Genomic DNA, 18,852 nt, shown 5'->3' on the forward strand with positions numbered 1-18,852 from the left:
TGTCTTACTGTCAGTATATTATCTGACTAGATAGTTATTAAGTTTTAAACAAATTTCTTTATTAATAACTGGTAATCAAAATTTTATATTTAATACAAATATAGAAAGGATGAAAATATTGTCTTACTGTTAGTATATTACCTGAATAGATAGTTATTAAGTTTTAAACGAATTTCTTCATTAATAATTGGTAATCAAAATTTTATATTTAATACAAATATAGAAAGGATGAAAATATTGTCTTACTGTCAGTATATTATCTGACTAGATAGTTATTAAGTTTTAAACAAATTTCTTTATTAATAACTGGTAATCAAAATTTTATATTTAATACAAATATAGAAAGGATATAAGTACATGTATGAATGGAAGTAAATTCAACATTTCATGATTGTAATAAAATTCCTTCATATGTATCTATTATATATATATTTATTTACTTATATATATATAGTGTATATTAAATATATATAAATATATATATGTATGTATGTATATTTTCAATGTAATATATTAACATCATAGAGTGTATATTTATTTATTATAACATTTTTTAGTGGATAACTGGAAATGATTAAGCACATGGACTTATGTTTCGTTATGAAAGAAAAGTTTTATTGTAAATTGTGCTTTACGCAATTTTTGCAATAGTAGTGCAGAATGTTACTAATAATCGTTGTTTTTAACCATAGAATACTGTTATAGCTTCCTGTGTTTGTGGAATAGTGAAGGAATAGTCTATTTTACTCTAATTACTTCTTGTTCTTGTTTCGTTGATCGACGTTGTAATTTTCTTAGAAAAAATGATTAAAAAGGTGTAAAAAAACATGATAAACAAAATGTAATAAAAGATACAATAGAAATATATTTCATAAAATACAAACAAATAATTCCTTTATCTTTTACAATATTCATACCGAAAAGATTTTTGTAGTTCTAATCAACTAGAAACATGAAGTATATTTTCAATAATTTACTTTAATATTAGTCGTATTTAAAATTACACGAAATCTTGTCTATTACTAGCAGATTTTGGGCCAAATTGTACGAAATTTTATTTTGCTTTCCAGAATCTGTGGAATATGATAAAACAAATTTGTTATTATTTGATATTTCATACTCGAACGTATATACATATATTTAACTGCGATAGTAGCTAGTCGTTTAGTAACATCGGTAATTGTCCATGGAAATGTCCCTCGAGAGGCCATTAAATATAAATATCTGGACTTTTACGAAGGTATGAATATCGGCGTTTCATTACTTTGTTAAACGAAGGATGGGGTATTGGGGCAGCCACGAGCAGCCGTCCTCATGTGGACAACCGCAGCTATCGGTTTTCACATACCAATGCACCTACGCGTATAATGTATATACATATGTATATGATACAGCGATTCCTTGATATGTATTCACCTACAGATATCTATGAGTTTTTTTAGCAATTTCTGTTTTTTTTTTTTTTTTTAGATACCCATATAAAAAAGCGTATAATAGAAAAAAATATAAAAAATTATAAAAAAAAAGAATATATAAAAATTTCTATGCTGTTAAATGTATTGTCCAATATTCAGTGTACATGTGCTAATAAACAGAAAATATTCTTAAACTTTTTACTCTACTTGACATTGCTTTATTTTTCTTTCCTCTACGTATATACACAAAAAATAATAAAATACATTAAAATCATTGGAATAGTTGCTAACAAAATTTCATATATTTGTAAATATTCTGTTGATTAAAGTAACGAATATTTTTCTTTATGTCTATTTTATACAATTTTGGCTTCCTTTGTATTAATTCTTATAATTTTCTTGTTTATTCTTATTTATTTAATGTATGAATTCTTTTAATTTGAGTAATACTTCTTTATTTTCCAATTCAATTGATCCCATAATAGTCCTATTAGATTAATTGGGGGGGTCGAATCAATTTAAGGAGTTCTCTGCTCTTACGTAGTACACCAAAAAATTGAAGGATCGCTATACTTCTCTCATCTCATACATTTCTCATATATCTTGTCCGAAAAATTATCGATATTTGAACTATTATAACCTTGTGTACAAAGACATACCAACAGTCTACCTGTTCTCATTTTAAAGGGTGAAGCCCTTTATCCCCATCGCTATTATAAAACACATGCTAGACAGACATATACTGCAAACTCACTAAACACACATACTAGATACATACTAAACACACATATCACACACGAGGTACAAGTCCGACCATGAAACCTCGCACTGTAGCTTGGGTTATGCCAATGCCAGCGGCACACTTTTTATTTAAAGAGCGATAAAACAGCGAAAAAAGATCGTACATCAACTTTTTAGACGTCGTCGTAAAGAGGTGACTTCCTTTCATTTTAAAACGAATCCCAAAAAAGTTATTTTTCACTCTGTAGAGTAGCTTGAATCTGTAAAAGTTTGATAGTTTGGTAGTTTCCCACTCTATTTTGCAACGAACAAGCATCTCTGAAAAAGTTCAATTATTTTGAAGAATTATTTTGTAAAAATTAGGCCGTGAAAGTGAAGGCTCCACCCTATAAAGTGAGATTGTTGTATGATTTTTTTTCATCAGCTCGCATATTGACAATTTCCCGGTCAAAATTTCACGATCCTTTAATTTTCTGACGTATATGAAAATATTTACAAAAACTTAGACAATCTACTGATATGGGAGTACTTTTAGAGAAGATTCACGCTTGTAATCTACAAGAGCTTAAAATACAAGATTTCGATGGCTTTTAAATCTCTAGAATCGATAAGCTTTTCCATACAAAATAATGAAAATAGATAATTGTTAAAAACATTATATAGAATTATGTGAAAATTATCTTCACTAAAAATATGCCGTTTCGAAGGGAAAATGAATATTTTGTTTAACTATGTTATATGTATTTTGCGTTATTTTCAATAGAATCTTGTTTTTCTACCATTAAAATAATTTTTTTAAAGTTCAGAAAAATATAAAAATGTCGTTATTGGTATTAATGATTTCTCTACTAAATTTTGTGCTAAATTCTTCCCCATTATTGAAGCAAGAGCAATAGTGTGATAAAAATTAAAAAATCGTGACATAATTAAAATTTTGTTTAAAAAGAGGGATATATTCTTATATCTACCAATCTAATAGCGAACCATTTATCTTTGATAACTGCAAGTATTTGCAACCCAAAAGTGAATAATGAAAACTGAGCCCTAAATTACTACCCTTAGCCAGTACTACTGTATTTTTCTTGAAAAAGTATTCAAGAAAGAACCTTCAAAACATTCGTTATACTTCTTTACGCTTCACAGGTTTAGGCAAACGCTGTTTAAGCATCCATAAACAAATGCACCAGTTCTCATGAAATTCGCGTTAGATTAGCCTCGCCTTTTTCTTTCCTCTCTCTTCGCAGCTGGCTTGGTAGTAAGATTTAATTAACTAGTGAATTAGCGTTGACTGCGTAATTTTCGAAGCACATTGTTTATAAGAGAGTGAAAGCCACCCGTTCAAGCTTGATTAGAATCCTGGTATGTATCTGTCTCGCTTAGCGTTCTATATATTATGCATTCATCCCCCCACTGAAATTTCAATTGCATTTTGTCTGTGTTCAACCTCTGATTTATAGAAGGTTCATGTGTTTTTGATTACCGATTCATCAGCATTGGCGTAAGTATTGTGAATTTGCAATTATCATGCAATTACTAATCGCTTTCTTCGTTATCTACGGGATGCGAGGAAAGTAAGTGCCATGACTAGCGCAGCGTCATTCTACGCTTCTGAATCGTTGGAGATTTGTCAAAAGAAGTTGCGACAATATTGACGTTGACCTTGATATTCAAGTTCAATATCTATTCATCACGAGGTCCGAATTTGTTAAAGAAACCATTCTTTCGATGTTATTCTACTCTTGTTAGAGAAGTCTTTTTCGTACAGTAAGCAATTTAGTAATAATATGAAATCACGAAGTCAGTTGCTTCAATAATTAATGTGATGTCGAAAAAAAACCCTGGTTAGCAACCGATCGAAACAGTGTTGTCTGTCCTTCGGCTGTTAGTTTACATAGGAGAAAAACTTATTGACTAAAGTCACCTAGTCCTTGCGGCACGAAAACAGGACCGGATTAGGAAAAGGACAAAATAACGTTGATCGAGAAGTGAGAACGTTTTATCGAGAGGTCAGAGTTAGTCGAGAAGCCGAAGAGTAGAGTCGTAGAGTTGAGAGAGTCAGTGAGAGTTGCGGAGTTGCCTGAGTTGCTAGCGCTGTTGAGAAATTGAGTTGTTAGAGTTATAGAATTGCGAGAGTGATTTGAGTAGAATAAGATTTTTGCGTTTAGTTCAAGTTGAACATTTATCGTTGTCTGTCCAATTAGTATCTGTTATTTTTATTTATCTTAAATAAATAGTATTAGGAGAATTTTACAAATCTAAATTATCCTAATCCTATCCTTTCCGATACTACATTAATACCATTAATATCTTGTTATCTACTTTCTATCTGACTGCGAGATGTAGACATATTGTAAATAATGTAAAAGTAGCTAATGGAACTTTAACATCACCTTTAGGGAGAACAGTTGAGTCGTAGCCTGTTCCTTTGACAAAGGTCCTCGTGGTGAGTAGAATACGATGCAAGTAAGAAGGTCTAACCCTAAATTTCAAAGCCAAGGTCAATTTTGTGGCAACATTTTTAAACAAATCTGCATCAAACAATCATTGTGTGGTGATTGTGATACTTAATATTTTTCTTCCACCCTGTATGTAAATTGAATTTCATTTTAGAATTATAATGTGTCATGTTATCTGGTTGTAAGTTGCCAGTTTTATTAGATCACTAATACAATGAAAGATACACGAAAGATTTACGTACTTCTAGTTGAAAATTCATCGCAATTTGGCAAACGACTGTTAATAGCTTCGAAATTATAATTAAGAAGCTTTCTAAAAAATGACTTATGGGTGTATGATTAGTATACTATAAATAAGTGATGACTCTATTCAGTCAAATAGTTGAATGTTGCGGAAATTTTATTAACGAAGTTCTTTAAGAGCCATTGTGATTATTATATATTATTATGGTAATTTATGCAAATTAGTATTTCCTAAACACAATAAAACCAATGAAATTTTAGGAGAGATTTGTTTTATCTACTAAATATCGTAACGAGTACTATACTTTGGATATTTTATATATTTTATTCTTCACATACATATGTCTTTTTTGTATTTTTATGAGTATTCTATGTATTTTTCCACTTCAAAATTTCGCATTAATACATAAATATTCATAGTCCAATGACTATTAATTTAAATGTAGCTAATATTAAAAAAAACCAATACTGAAATTTCCCATGCAATTTACGCAATTCTGCATTTTATTTTGAATCATTTTTCAAAAGAGATCCTTACTTGCTATACGATAACTAATCGTTTTTGTAGTGCAAACAATTTGTTTCCGATGAAATGAAATTGAATTTTATTTTCCAACTCTGCGATGTCTACAGTATTACGACGATATTAAGTTATTTGGATTAAGATAAAAATATGGATAAGATACAAACAAATTTTTTAATCAAGGTAGCTTAAAGTTTAGCAAATTGCAGTACAAATATTGTCATCAACATGTATGCTTGTGGTAAGGAAATAATTTCGTTTCTCATTAACTATATTGCCTTGGATAAGAAAGTATCTGGCCTTTTCATAAACAGCGTTGACTTCACATAGCGTCAACGAGATTCCTTCTATATTGTTTTCTACATCACACAGAAAATAACCTTTAACCAGAAGATTGTGTGGTGAAAAATATTTTGTACGATGATGTGCCCACAATCAACTTTTAAATTTTTATTTCTAACATTAAAATTTTTTAACTCTGAAAAATTTTAATCCGGCTCACATCAGTTTCTCCTATGATATCAAATGTGCTCTTGTATTTACATATATGATATTTTTATATTATGTTCACGACGTATGATTCGACTGATCGTTGTGATACAACAAAATTCCTTTCTGATTCATCAGTATTGGTCATTTCCATTTTAATACCGCTGTTAATCTTTGTAATTATTAATCGTACGTTTTATTTGATTTTATTTTAGAAATCAAAAGTAAATGCAAAATAAAATTCGACACTTATAGAACAACCTAATATCGAATTCATCTGTGCAGAAAATAGCTTGATAGAAGTTTTTCTTCATTTTCAAATGTACTAATATTGACATTGAATTAATTATAAATAATCCATTGTAAATTTCAGCACTTTCCAACCATTTTGGGATTTTAAAGGACCAATGTTAACATTCATTAAATATAGTATAAATTGCCAAAACAAATAACATCGCGATAAACATTAATAACAATGTAATGATTTGTTCTGCTTTGGACGAAAATGCAATGATATATAAAAATTGAAAGAAATTGTATGAGGGAAAACAATTTTCTATCATGTGCATAAACTGGAATTAGTCCAAAAACAAAACCAATAAATAAATGGTAAATTTATAGACACTGAATTAATTTCTAAATCTTATGATACAAAATACATAACTTCAATTTTAAAAGTATCGATGCACAATATCATGATTCCCCACACTATCGCCAAGTTAAATTTTAGTATGCATACGTTTAGTTAATTCATTTTGTGCGTTAATATGAAAATTCTGTTGCTCAAAACGTGTTATCCTCTTTACTTTGCTAAATCGATACGACATTTGCGCGAACCTTACACGTCATCTGGCATCTATTAAACAAAAATTTCAGTTTCTGGTCAGTTGAATGGAATATCATGGTGCGATACAACGCCATGCAGGGCAACGTGACGTCAAAACTGCAAGTCCGTAACAAAATATCCAATTTATCCTTGTTACCAAGTTACAGCAATTGAAAGTTTATCCCCTCGGGTGCAAGTAGATTGGTCGACGCTGACACTATCCATTTTCTCTCATTTCTGCTTTCGCTCCGGTTGTCCTCCTCGTTTTCAGTTTAAAACCATCGTTCCGTATGAGCCTCGTTACGCTTCCGCCCGATTTAATGGTAATTTCTCCAGACATAAGTGACTTCTTTGGTTTTGTTATGCTTCGAAATTGTTCCCATTAATCAAGCGAACCGGATTTCAATTATATTCTCCAAAATTTTCTAGAATAAAGCGAACTCGATAAATTTCCTTTGAATCGCTATTTGCTTTGAGGTAAATTCTCTTTTCTTCAAGTAGATTCGAATGCGAAACATAATATTTCATAATTACAAACTATGTCAATTGCATATGTTTGGGAAACATGTTGAAAAATTTATATTTTGACGAACAAAATTATTGGTTCAAGTTGCGGGAAAATAATGCTATGAATTCTATTAATAGAAGATTTACCGCAAAAACGGTGAATTTTTTATTGTTAAAATTTTTTAAAAATTAACTATAACGTTTTGTTTTACATATATTTTTTAAATGATATTGGTTATTTTTAATATTAAATTTTTTTTGGAGATCAATTATTGCTTCACGATCATATGTATTGAGAAGAAAAAAATATCACACGAAAAACTTTGAATATTTCCTTTTAACACATGCATGTAACGATTCTTTACAATATAATATTGTAATTCTAAAATGTAGTAAATAACAATAGAAAGCAGAAGGATTACATAGATAATATTTTTTTACGAAAGAGACCATATGTACGTGCAATATCTTTTTTATTGAAAGTTTTGGACGAAATTACTGTAGGTAACATTGTAAGGAAAGTTATGTTTAATGATAAAGATTATGTACTTACTTGTAAACATGTTACTGTATATATCCACAAGGATTTGAAAGTATAACATACGTGTACAAAATCCTGTAAAAAAAAAATATTATTTTTTATACATGCATTAAAATTTATTTTATTTTTATATTGGATTTTCTATAAATACTTAAAAATCAAAAGTATTAGGATGCCTTTTATTCCCGACAAAATTTCATGTGGATTACTAATTTTAAATTATGTGCATTGTTTTATTAAAATTGTTAATATATTAGCATTTCCTATACTATTTGTTCTCTTTATCATAAATACGACGTATTAAATTAAATAGTATTTCTTAAAATCTTTTAACGATTTTTTCCCCTTGTTAAAATAAGCATAACAACTGTCCTAATATTTTTCAGCGGAAGTGTACATCATTTTTGGAATTTGTGTCATTTTTAATTAATAAGAAGCCCAATATTAAATTACATGAAATTTATACATCTGTAAAAAGAACAAGATAATATATAAAATTTATCGATCTAGATAAATGTAAATTTATTATTTTATCTACTATGTCAATATTTAGATACGATATATGTAAATATATATAAAATACTGTGTATATAACAATAGAAACCTTTAAATTAATATCATTACGTTATATTTATATATAAACATGGAATTATTAGAGATTTATAAACAAATGTAACAAAGCACAAAGAAAGATGAAGGTACAATATGCGGAATAAGAGATTGTATTATTCGTCAGATCACAGATTTGTTGAACTTTATAATCCGGAAACAAATCACATACATAAAAGAAGCTCGAATGTGTTGTAATGAAATTTTTTATGTATTCGGTGATGTTTGGTTCAGTGGAAAACGCTTCGCGTCTTCATTTCTACGCGGATAAACCGACGTACTTGTCTGAGCCATATGCATGGTAATTACTGAAAGGAGGCCAAATCATAGGTTTTACTACTGCCGAAGAGTTTCATTCTCGCAGAAATCGTGTTTCCGCGCGCGTGCAATATTGCGTTCTGGAAAGCAGTGCGCTTCGTATCTGTAGTTATTAAAAATTTCTCAACCTTTTTTTGTTGAAAAGAACGAGTAGACGGGATGGGGTTACATCACAGAGAAAAATCAGGAAATAAACGCCAAGCTTTTAGCTTGGAAAAAAGAAGTTATACTATTTCAAAAGGATGATTGTGAGATTAACTATGCTTGTTCTGTATGGGCACTCGATACGATAATGTTAATTGGTTTAAAAGTGTTGCGATCAAAATTAATGTTAAATTATATAGAAGTATTAGAACAAAATTCGAGGATTTAGTAAATTTGTAAGATTTGATAGGTGGATTAGATAAAGTAGCTGTTTTGTGATCGTTAATATTAATTTCATGCACAATTTATATCAGTTTTAGTAAAAACGAAACCTTATTGACTTGTGCTAACAATTAAATTTCAATCATCATCAATCTTGTGCGAGCATTTCAAACCTTGACAAACCAAACAGTTTTCGGAAAGAACAGTCTCATCCGTCAGTCTTTCAGTCGTCAACATGTCCAAGCTCTTGTGGAGTCAATATCGTTTAAGTAGTCGAAGCGATCAGCTGTCAGTCTCAGTTCAGCATTTCATTTCCAATCAACTCACAGCAGTTGGAGAGTATAATATGGTTTAACCTTAACCAACCATAACGATCAGTTCGTATTGTCTCAACATTTGGAGACAACAAACTTTCTCTCATTAGTCGGAGAGGATTAATGAGTAATAAACATTGTCTCAGCAGAATTTTCCCATCGTTCGGAGAAGGTCACCTCTTAGCGTCGTTGTCTCTCTCTCTCTCTCTCTCTCTCTCTCTCTCTCTCTCTCTCTCTCTCTCTCGCGCGCGCGCGCGCGCGTGAAGATGTTATCCAAGCGAGCGAGTAAAGTGCAGTGTCATCGTCGTCAGGCGCACACATAACAACACTCACTTTTGCTACGTTTCTCACTCTCGGCTTTGAAACACTTTTTATCTTATTAAGAAATATTATTTACACAAATAATTTTCGTACAGTAATCGAAATTAGACTAATTTAGAAGTGATGTCCGTAAAATTAATATTTAAGACAAATATCTATGTAAGTTCTATTTTTCTAGACGTATTTATAAATAGGTATATAAATTCACTTAAATATCCTTAGTTTACTAAATAATTAGCACGTTGACTGCCACGACATCCGTGTTCGGGTGTCAGCAACGTTTCTGGTCGGGCCACGTAACCCATATTCGAATGTCGCTTATTTTACTACTTGCGAAGGATCGTCGTAGGTATTTGAAAAGATATTCCATAATAGTAAAACTGTTGAATTGATATAAAAGTAATACGAAACTGGTTTATTAAAAAATTATTTAGAATGTAAAACTTTAAAACATCCTATACATAGCTGAGGTTGGTCGGGACAATTTGGACAATAAGTTGTTGTATTCTTCAAATTCTTTTGTACCTTTGTTCGGTCCATTCGACGTCTTTTATTTGCATAACATAGTTCGCATGCGCGTCTAATGCTTCTTCCGGAATCATTCTTCCGAACGGCGATATTATGCCGACTCCGTCGAAGACAAGGATTTTTTGTATTTTCAGATAACCCTAATAATTTTGCAATTAATAACTGTCTAAATATTCTAATATTTATATTCTTCCTTGTTGCAATTTTGTAAACTGTCAAAGCGTTTACAACAGAAATTCCCAGAAGGAGTCGAATGCCAAGGTTTCTGTACCATTTGATTCCTTTTCTAATTGTGGTGGCATAAGAAACCATTTGATCAGAATAATCTATATCACACTTTCCTTCATTATATTCAACAACAGCTAGTGGTTTTAATGTTGCGAACAAACGAAACGAGATATCATTCTTGAGACCACCGCTTGAGCGACTTGCATTACTAAAATATCGATGGGAGCACCTAGCAGAGAACGCTCGGTACTGCTGCACGCGTGGCCTGACGGAGATTTCCTTGAAAACACGCGTGGCAGTTAACGTGTTAAGAAAGTGTCAAAGAATGGAATCGACCAGTTTAAGTTTTATAATGGTTAAAATTCTTCTCACAGAAATATATGTATACGCTATTTTACTTATTGTTGTCTTTCACTGCTTTTCTCTGTAAAGACAACAAGAATTCAGGTAGAATATTGTAGAAATTACGACGATAGTCTCCATTGTGTGTTTTGTTTGGAAAATTAAGCCGTAGTTCAATGAGATAAAGAGGACTCGACCGTGAGACACCCAGCGACAATTTGTCCGGTGTAAACAGAAAGTCAGTTGCTTCCTGTTCCCAACTTGTTCGAGCCAGAATGAAACAAGTTTCGTAAACTCGCGTTTTATGTTGCGGTTTAATTAGTTGTACAACATGGTTCGCGTTAAATGGATTATGGCTAGGCCAATTTCGTACGGAGATTGTAATATTTTCCTTGACGATTTGTTTTAATGATTTGTTCTAAATCTGTTGCCTTTCGATATATGCTTTTTCGTATTCCGTGATTAAACGATTTACTGACCCGTTACTGACTTGTGTTTAATTTTGTTGGGTTTGTACACGGTATCGCAACGATATTCATCAAAGCATTTTAAATAACAAAGTGATGTATTGAGCAATAATATATCTTTAATGCATGTGAAACTTGTTAAATCGCTATTGTATTAAATATATTAAAATCATGCGAAATTTATATAGCTTTTAAAACAACGATACGACTTGTAAAATGGATCAATTTGAATAAATATAAATTTATCGTTTTATTGATTATGGGAATATCTAGATACCATTAATTTACGTAACTGTTTGCATTTTTTCAAAAGAATATCAAAGATTGTTAATTGAATATAAGATGTATTTAATCCGGAATATATATATAATTATGAATAAATTGTAATCCTTTTATGCAAAAATTCCAATATAATTACGTGCATATATGTATTTTTATATTCTTTAAATTATACCTATTACGATCTCTTATGAACAAAATTTCTCAGATAGGTATTCCAATAATTCCCAATAAACAAACTATTTTCCAATAATCTCGAATATGGAAATTGTAATAATTTTAAATGCATACTTTACGACTAATTTGCATCAACGTGCAACGTGCATTGTTTCATGGGCACTTAAGGAAAATTCCGTGCAATAGTCACGAACGTAAAAAAAGCTTTAGAATATTGTTATTAGAAAAAAAAAGTTACTAAAGTTAGTTTAGTAGAATGTAAAGTAACGAAGCAAATCGTTTACAAAAGTTATTAGATGATATAGGCAATTATAAACAATATTTATTCATCCAATATTCATCCATTTTTCACCGTATGTTTGTTTATATATTCTTAAAATTATAATACTGACTATGAGTGGTAAACAAACTTATTACACAACCTAATATGTAAATATATCGATAATGTATATAACGAAAAGTGTAGCTAAGTGTATTCCTACAAGCCTGAAAAATAGAAACAATATTTTCATGAAAATACATTGATATTTTTGTGTATTCCAATAGCATTTCATAGAAAATCTAGGGCTGATGTAAGGTATTGTTAAAATGCATGGGATTGTGGATTAAATTAATTCGAGATGGATAGCAAAGGGCATCGATTGGAGAAATCAATATACAGAGATGGGTTACCGAAGCTTTGTGTAAGTAGGGGAAAAAGGGTAATTTCCCGTTAAAGTTAATCTTTTCGAAATCATCGTGAGAAAAGCCATGTGAAGCTTATTGTAAAGCAGTTCGAATAGTTATTAAAGTTTTGAAAATGTTATTTCCGTATTGGAAGAAAATTTAATGTATTGCATTACTTGATAAAATATCAGAAATTAATGAAGAAAAGGATGTAATAATTTTTCTTAATAGATTTGGGATCTTATTGGATTTAAGATACTTCTTTTTTAAAATTCTCCATTTTTATCAAAATATAATTGTGCAATAATAATTATATATTTAACATTTAAGATAATATATTTATATATTTAATAATTAATATATTTTTGTAATTATATATAAGATAATTTTTTTTCATTTCATTATAGGTTTGTATCATTGTAAAATTTCTGTGTATGGATATTGTACATTGTAACAATCTAATTATTTTTTTAACTTTGCTTACATTTATACACGTAGTTTCTCGACATTATTCTGTTGCTTTTTATTCTTAATTTGTGTCATTAGTATGTGTAATGTGGTAGCATGCAGAAGGATTAAAATTTTTAGTGGCTTTGGTTTGCAGGATTTATGTTTACTGAGCCACAGTTTTATCACAAAGAAAAAATTTGCCTGTATAATTCTCCTCGAAAAAATATGTAGTATTTTAACATTATAAACGTATCTTCATTTGCATAGATATTGTTATGATGATATTTGTGTCATCATTATTACAAACGTTTCGTGGACAAATTATTTGATACACATTAATTATAATTATGACAATTAAATGTAAAATATTTATTCAACAATAAAAAGCGTATGTACGTACATGTGGACAAAGATTTATATTTCCGGCTATGAATATGTCGGGTTGGCGTTACGATTAGAGTTAGGGTTAAGGGCGTGAAACGAATCCCTATTGACACTAGACGTGATCATTATGCAATAGAGGAGTTATTTACCAGTGCAAACATGACCATGATGGAATTGGACAAGTAATCGCGATAATTTGATACTCGAGAAGCTAATGACAATGATCCTAGGCTCAATAACGAATCCGCGGTCAACGGGACTCTTTTATTCTTTACTCGTCGGCAACGCCTAGGTGGTACTCTCAGTTAGCACGCGAAGTAAGCACTCTATCGAAATGATACCTTAGTCGATGAAATCGTACTCGAAGCTCTCACGGTGACGCTGTCTAGGTAAAACTGCCCCACTCTCTAGCGGCACCAGGTCTTTTATATTCGTGGAGACAAGTCTTCGTTCGGAGAGTGAGGGAAATTGCCGTTGTTGTTAATTGGTCAGTCTTTGGAAGTGTCCTTCACGGAAAAGACTGTTTGCCTATTTTCGTTAATTAAGGTTTAAGGTTTATGACGGGTCATTAGGCTGGCTGCCGATGTTTTGCGAATATGTCTCGACAACCGGCAATCGACCTACCAATAGAATAGGGTCTGCTTATGACGAGCCATGAGACAGAAACCGTTAGTATGCTTACTGTCGAGTGCCGTTACAACTATTTCTTTTTATGGAGGGCTATAAACTTTTTCATGACTTTGTTAGAAAAATGTTCGTCCTTTGACCGCGGCTACGTTCGGTGACTGGTTGTCACCTCGAACCCAAACTCATTCTCATAGATTGCAGGCAATTACAATCGGGCTGAAGGACGGTGATTATTTAACTACGGCTATGGTGGAATCCAAACTACAATATTAGGGGTTTTTCCCCGGTTTCGACGGAAGGCTCCGGTGTCTCTCCATCTCCGACAAATATTTATAGAAATTGAATAATTTTTATAGCTGTAAAGAGACTTTTATAACCTTAATTATTGCCTTTGTAAAGTTGGAATAAAAATTAATAAAACAATAGCACAAATAGTGCAAATAGCTACATTTATAGCATATTGAAAAAGAACAAATAGCAATATATATGTCGGAAATACCGTAATGTCGTAATTTACATTAAACAAATGTCACTCCGATTGTTCGAGATTTATGATAGTGAGCTTGGGCTCGAGGCGACAACCAGTCGCCGAACGTAGCCGCCGTCAAGGGATGAACGTTTTCTCTAACAAAGACATGAAGTAACTCTATAGCTCTCCTTAAAAGAAATACTTGGGACGGGGCACGTCGGTAAGCACTTCAACGATTTCTGTCCCGTGGCTCGCCACACGCAGACTCTATTCTTCGAGTAAGATGATTACCAGATGTCGACGCGTCTCCACAGTACATGTTCAGGTAGCCCGAGGACCCGCTATAAATCTTAAGATTTGTTTAACTAAAGTCCTTCAAACCGACAAACAGTCTGTTCCAACTACGGGAAAATATGAGAAATCTATTTTTCTCACGAACGACGCCTCCTCTTCTCGAACTTTCTCTTAAGGGCGGCTAGCACCCTTCCCTAACCACCAACATGGAAATTGACCAATTAACAGTAACGTCAATCTCCCTCACTTTCCGAACGAAGACTTTTCTCAACGAATCCGATGACCTCGTGCCCTTAGACACACCCATCATAGTTTTCCTCGACGGCGTCATCGAGACGGAGAGTCATTCTTTCGTGCGATCTCATTGACGAGTGACAGTATTATCTTACAACCAGTGAATATCTCACGTCTTGTTAACAAAGGGTTAGACTTGAACTGTGCGAGAACATACTTCTATCATCCCGTGACCGCTGATTCGTTTCGAACCTAAGGTCATTATCACTAGTGCTACGAGTGCCTAATCTTGTTAATAAGCTTGTGTTAATAAACTCCTCATTGTACCACGACAATGGCTAATTCCAGTGAAAATTCATTAAACGCCCCTCTCCATAATCCTGACTTCAATCCAACATCAGAAGTGGGATCAGGGCCATACGTAACGATGGAACAACTCATGCCCATCGTGCGCCAGATAATTCAGTCGCGAGAGCAAAGACCGAGTGAAACATCTAGGAACGTATGGCTTCCGCGTTTTAACCCCGAAATCGCGGGTTCCGACCCAGCCGCATGGTGTGCGACTGTTGACTTTATCATGGAAGAAAGTCCTTTACAAGGCAGTGCACTACTTTCTGCCTTGAGTGGTGCTCTAGAAAGTTCGGCAGCGCAGTGGCTTACGCAAGTACCTACTACCCAAGTTTTCTCCTGGCCAAAGTTTAAAGACAGTTTTCTTACACGCTTTGGTGGGAAAGAAACAGCTGCCATGGCGCTATGGAAGATGAAAAATGGAGCACGACTGAAGGGTGAAACCCTGGGAGATTACGCTAGCCGCTTACGTTCCTTCCTGATGGCGAGGTGGGAAAGGTGTACCAAGGACGAGATAGTCAACGCTACCGTGCTCCTTCATATAGGTTCACTGGACCAGCGCATCCAACGGATGGCACTTACAAGCGATATCAAGACCGAGGACCAGTTCGCAAGTGAAATGGCAGTGCTCTCCTACCCGGTGAAGAGGCCGGCGTCTTCGTTAAGCAACTCCTCCGCGGGTCCTGAAGCTAAACGACATAAGCCTCTCGACTCCCGACACAAGTGCTACCACTGTGGTAGGAACCCACATAGAGCATCTGAGTACCGCGAGAGGACAAGACTGGAGGCGGAGAAGCGCAAGTGAAAACCAGGGGAAAACCGGGCTGTCACATCCTCGAAGGTGTCCTGCTACAGGTGTAACGAGGAGGGGCACATCGCGCCTAACTGCTCAACCTTGCATGGTGTGCGACTTTAATCCGACATATATATATATATATACGGAGTGGTCGGTAACTGGTAGTACAAACGATCTACAGTGAGATCCGTTATAACGAGACGAGATAAAGTGCACGCGTACCGAGCGAAAATTCAAAGTTGATTTTCTCGAAAACAAAGCCTCAAACGAAAAATTTTTATTCTATATTTTCGACTTCTTTTTTCGCCTAGAATCACCCCCTTTCTGCTTGTACCACCAGCTACCAACCACCCTGTATGTTTGTATATATTCATTTGTTTATCTATTGAATTGAATTAAACATCCAAATGCACAATTACAAATGAAAGAATAGATCTACATTCAAATGTTTGTATAAACTTTCACGATCTTTTCAATGTTATTTAGTATATACTAAGTATCCCACATTTTAATATGTATTTTACGAGAAGTAGATTATATTCTGAAATTTACTTTCACTGTCGTGGCTCCGGCTTAATATTTCAAAAATCGATACATTACAATCTATTCACTCTTTTTCCAATACATATATCTTTCTAAATTGACTTTCTTGAGGAAATACACTTATTGGAAAATGTTCCGGAAAATGATATAACGACAACGATATCGAAGTTTCTTTTTCTTGTCGCTTTTGACATCGTTTATTTTTTATTCATTTTTCTTTAATCCTCGATTTATGTGCAAGTAATTTTAATCTTCATGCCCACTTTTTGTATTAAAGCATCGAATAATAGTATTCGATGAAGTTAATTCCTTCACAATATGATTAGAATAATTGTTATTGATAAACGATGGATTAAAAATTTTAGATAAACTATAGTGTCCGGACTGCAAAATTTTTAATCTGAATGTGTCTTTCCGGAGTATTGTAAATCGCTGAAGCCGAAAATGCGTGTTATTTTTCATGGAAATGAACGGTTTTAAAAATAATTCGGTCTTATGAGCATTTGGCCGACAAAAGTCTCAACTGTAGAAATCCGCATAAAACCGTGATCATACAGAGTGATAAGCAGTAACCGGCAAAACAAGTAATGGCACAGTCACTACCAATGTTCCAAATGCCAGTTTTATCACATACTGCTTACCTCACGGCGCGGCGGTCGGAAAATAAAAAATAACTCTAACTGAATCCAATGCATACAGAATAAACCATACAGCAGGTTTCAAAAGTACCAGATTTTAAAAAACATCATCAAAATCCATGAGAATGTCACACATCAGCAGATCGACCAAAAATTTTTACACCACATTTTCGTAAAAAACGATCCTCATCTTTGGCTCTGGGGGCTTCAAAAAGCCCTAAAAAGTGTCATTTTATTTGAATTTTTGAACCAAAATTTGTTTATTGTATACGCTATGTAATTATAATATAAAAATTGTGAAATATTTATAATGTAGTCGTAACTGTACGTGAAATATAACATGAACTTTTTTATAACGTGGTCCTCTGAAAACACAGTTTCCATGCAAAGCGGAATGAATTAACTGTGTTGTGGAAAGGGTAACTACGCTAAAAACATAATAAATCGCATGAAAATTATTTAATAAATATCCAATATCCTCTATGTCATAATGAGTGGTTTTTGAAAATATCTAAATAAAGACATATCTTTAAATATCACTAAAAGATTATAATCATTAAAAAAAGACATGGTAAATTTACTATATTTGATGAATAAAGGGAAGTTTAATAAAAATATGTATATAAAAAAATACACATATATATATAAAATACGCGATACATTTTATGCAGTTTTAGAAAAAATCAAAGGTGTAACTAATGATGTGATAAATATTTTTAAAATGTACGAAAGATATTTGGTGAAAGTCTATTTCATTATAAAATCAAATGAAAGAATAATTCTGATAGTACAGGATTAATTGGTAATGTATCGAATTTTAAAATTGCACCTCTTGAAAAAAAGAAAATAAACACACATATTGTTTTTCTTTCGATCGTTATGTGAATAAATCCATAGACTTTCTTATTTACTATAAACAAAATTCGTTGTGTTACAAATCGGCTATACTATTTATGATGCAAATAACCCGATAATAAATCAACGATTGAAATAATTAAAGCAACACGTACGATCGAAAACAAGAAACTAGCATCACTACATCGATAACCAATTTCCTTGTCTTTTTCCACTAATAAAATATCCTTAAAAATGTATTCGGTCAGTGAGGACACCATAGCGATGCCCGTTACAGTGCACCATAGATAGCATAGCTTATTCACGTTTGGATGTGTCACGGTTTTAAGTAGCTCGTAGAAATTACACGAGGACGAAATGAGATAGTAATTACACGGACTACGATAATTTATCGGCTGTACCAGACCGCATTTGGTATTCGTATCAAAGCGTAAACCGCGGCTAATTTGGGTACGTTCAATGTGATTACGTTACCGGGAATCAGAGGCTGATACAAATTATATCTTGCAACTGTGCTCTAGGACGTAACACGACTGTTCAATGTGTTTGACAATTGATAATGCATCGATAAGAGAAAGCAGTTTGTTTCCGTACACGATAACAATGTAGAGCAGAGACGACGCTTTCATCCACCGGTTTAACTGCGACGGATATATAAATGTTCAGGGTTACTTCCAACATTTTCTCCTCTTTTTTCTCCTTTTTGTTAGTTAGTCACGAAATCATGACAAAATGATGTAAACATGTTTATGCAAGAGAAATTCCCTTTGTTTAATTTAACAGACCACTTCGTGAAAAATAAGAAGATTTTCGTACGTTGCATTAATCGAAGCTGGACGCTGCTTTTGAAAAGGTATT

General features: G+C 32.7%; 1 protein-coding gene and 2 long non-coding RNA genes across 10 annotated transcripts in view; 1 reads left to right on the forward strand and 2 right to left on the reverse strand.

Moving 5' to 3' along the window:
• LOC126918199 (uncharacterized) overlaps positions 1-14,308 on the reverse strand; it is a 66,353-nt gene extending 52,045 nt beyond the window's left edge. The window contains exon 1 of the long non-coding RNA XR_007711262.1: positions 13,977-14,308. This is a non-coding gene — a long non-coding RNA (uncharacterized LOC126918199). The remainder of the gene's footprint in view (positions 1-13,976) is intronic.
• The window catches only part of LOC126918090 (uncharacterized), a 702,612-nt gene that overhangs the window by 407,417 nt on the left and 276,343 nt on the right, over positions 1-18,852 (reverse strand). The window lies entirely within an intron of this gene.
• The window catches only part of LOC126918032 (uncharacterized), a 319,978-nt gene that overhangs the window by 19,870 nt on the left and 281,256 nt on the right, over positions 1-18,852 (forward strand). The window lies entirely within an intron of this gene.

This window comes from Bombus affinis, chromosome 1 (genome assembly GCF_024516045.1).
Source record: "Bombus affinis isolate iyBomAffi1 chromosome 1, iyBomAffi1.2, whole genome shotgun sequence".
NCBI lineage: Eukaryota > Metazoa > Arthropoda > Insecta > Hymenoptera > Apidae > Bombus > Bombus affinis.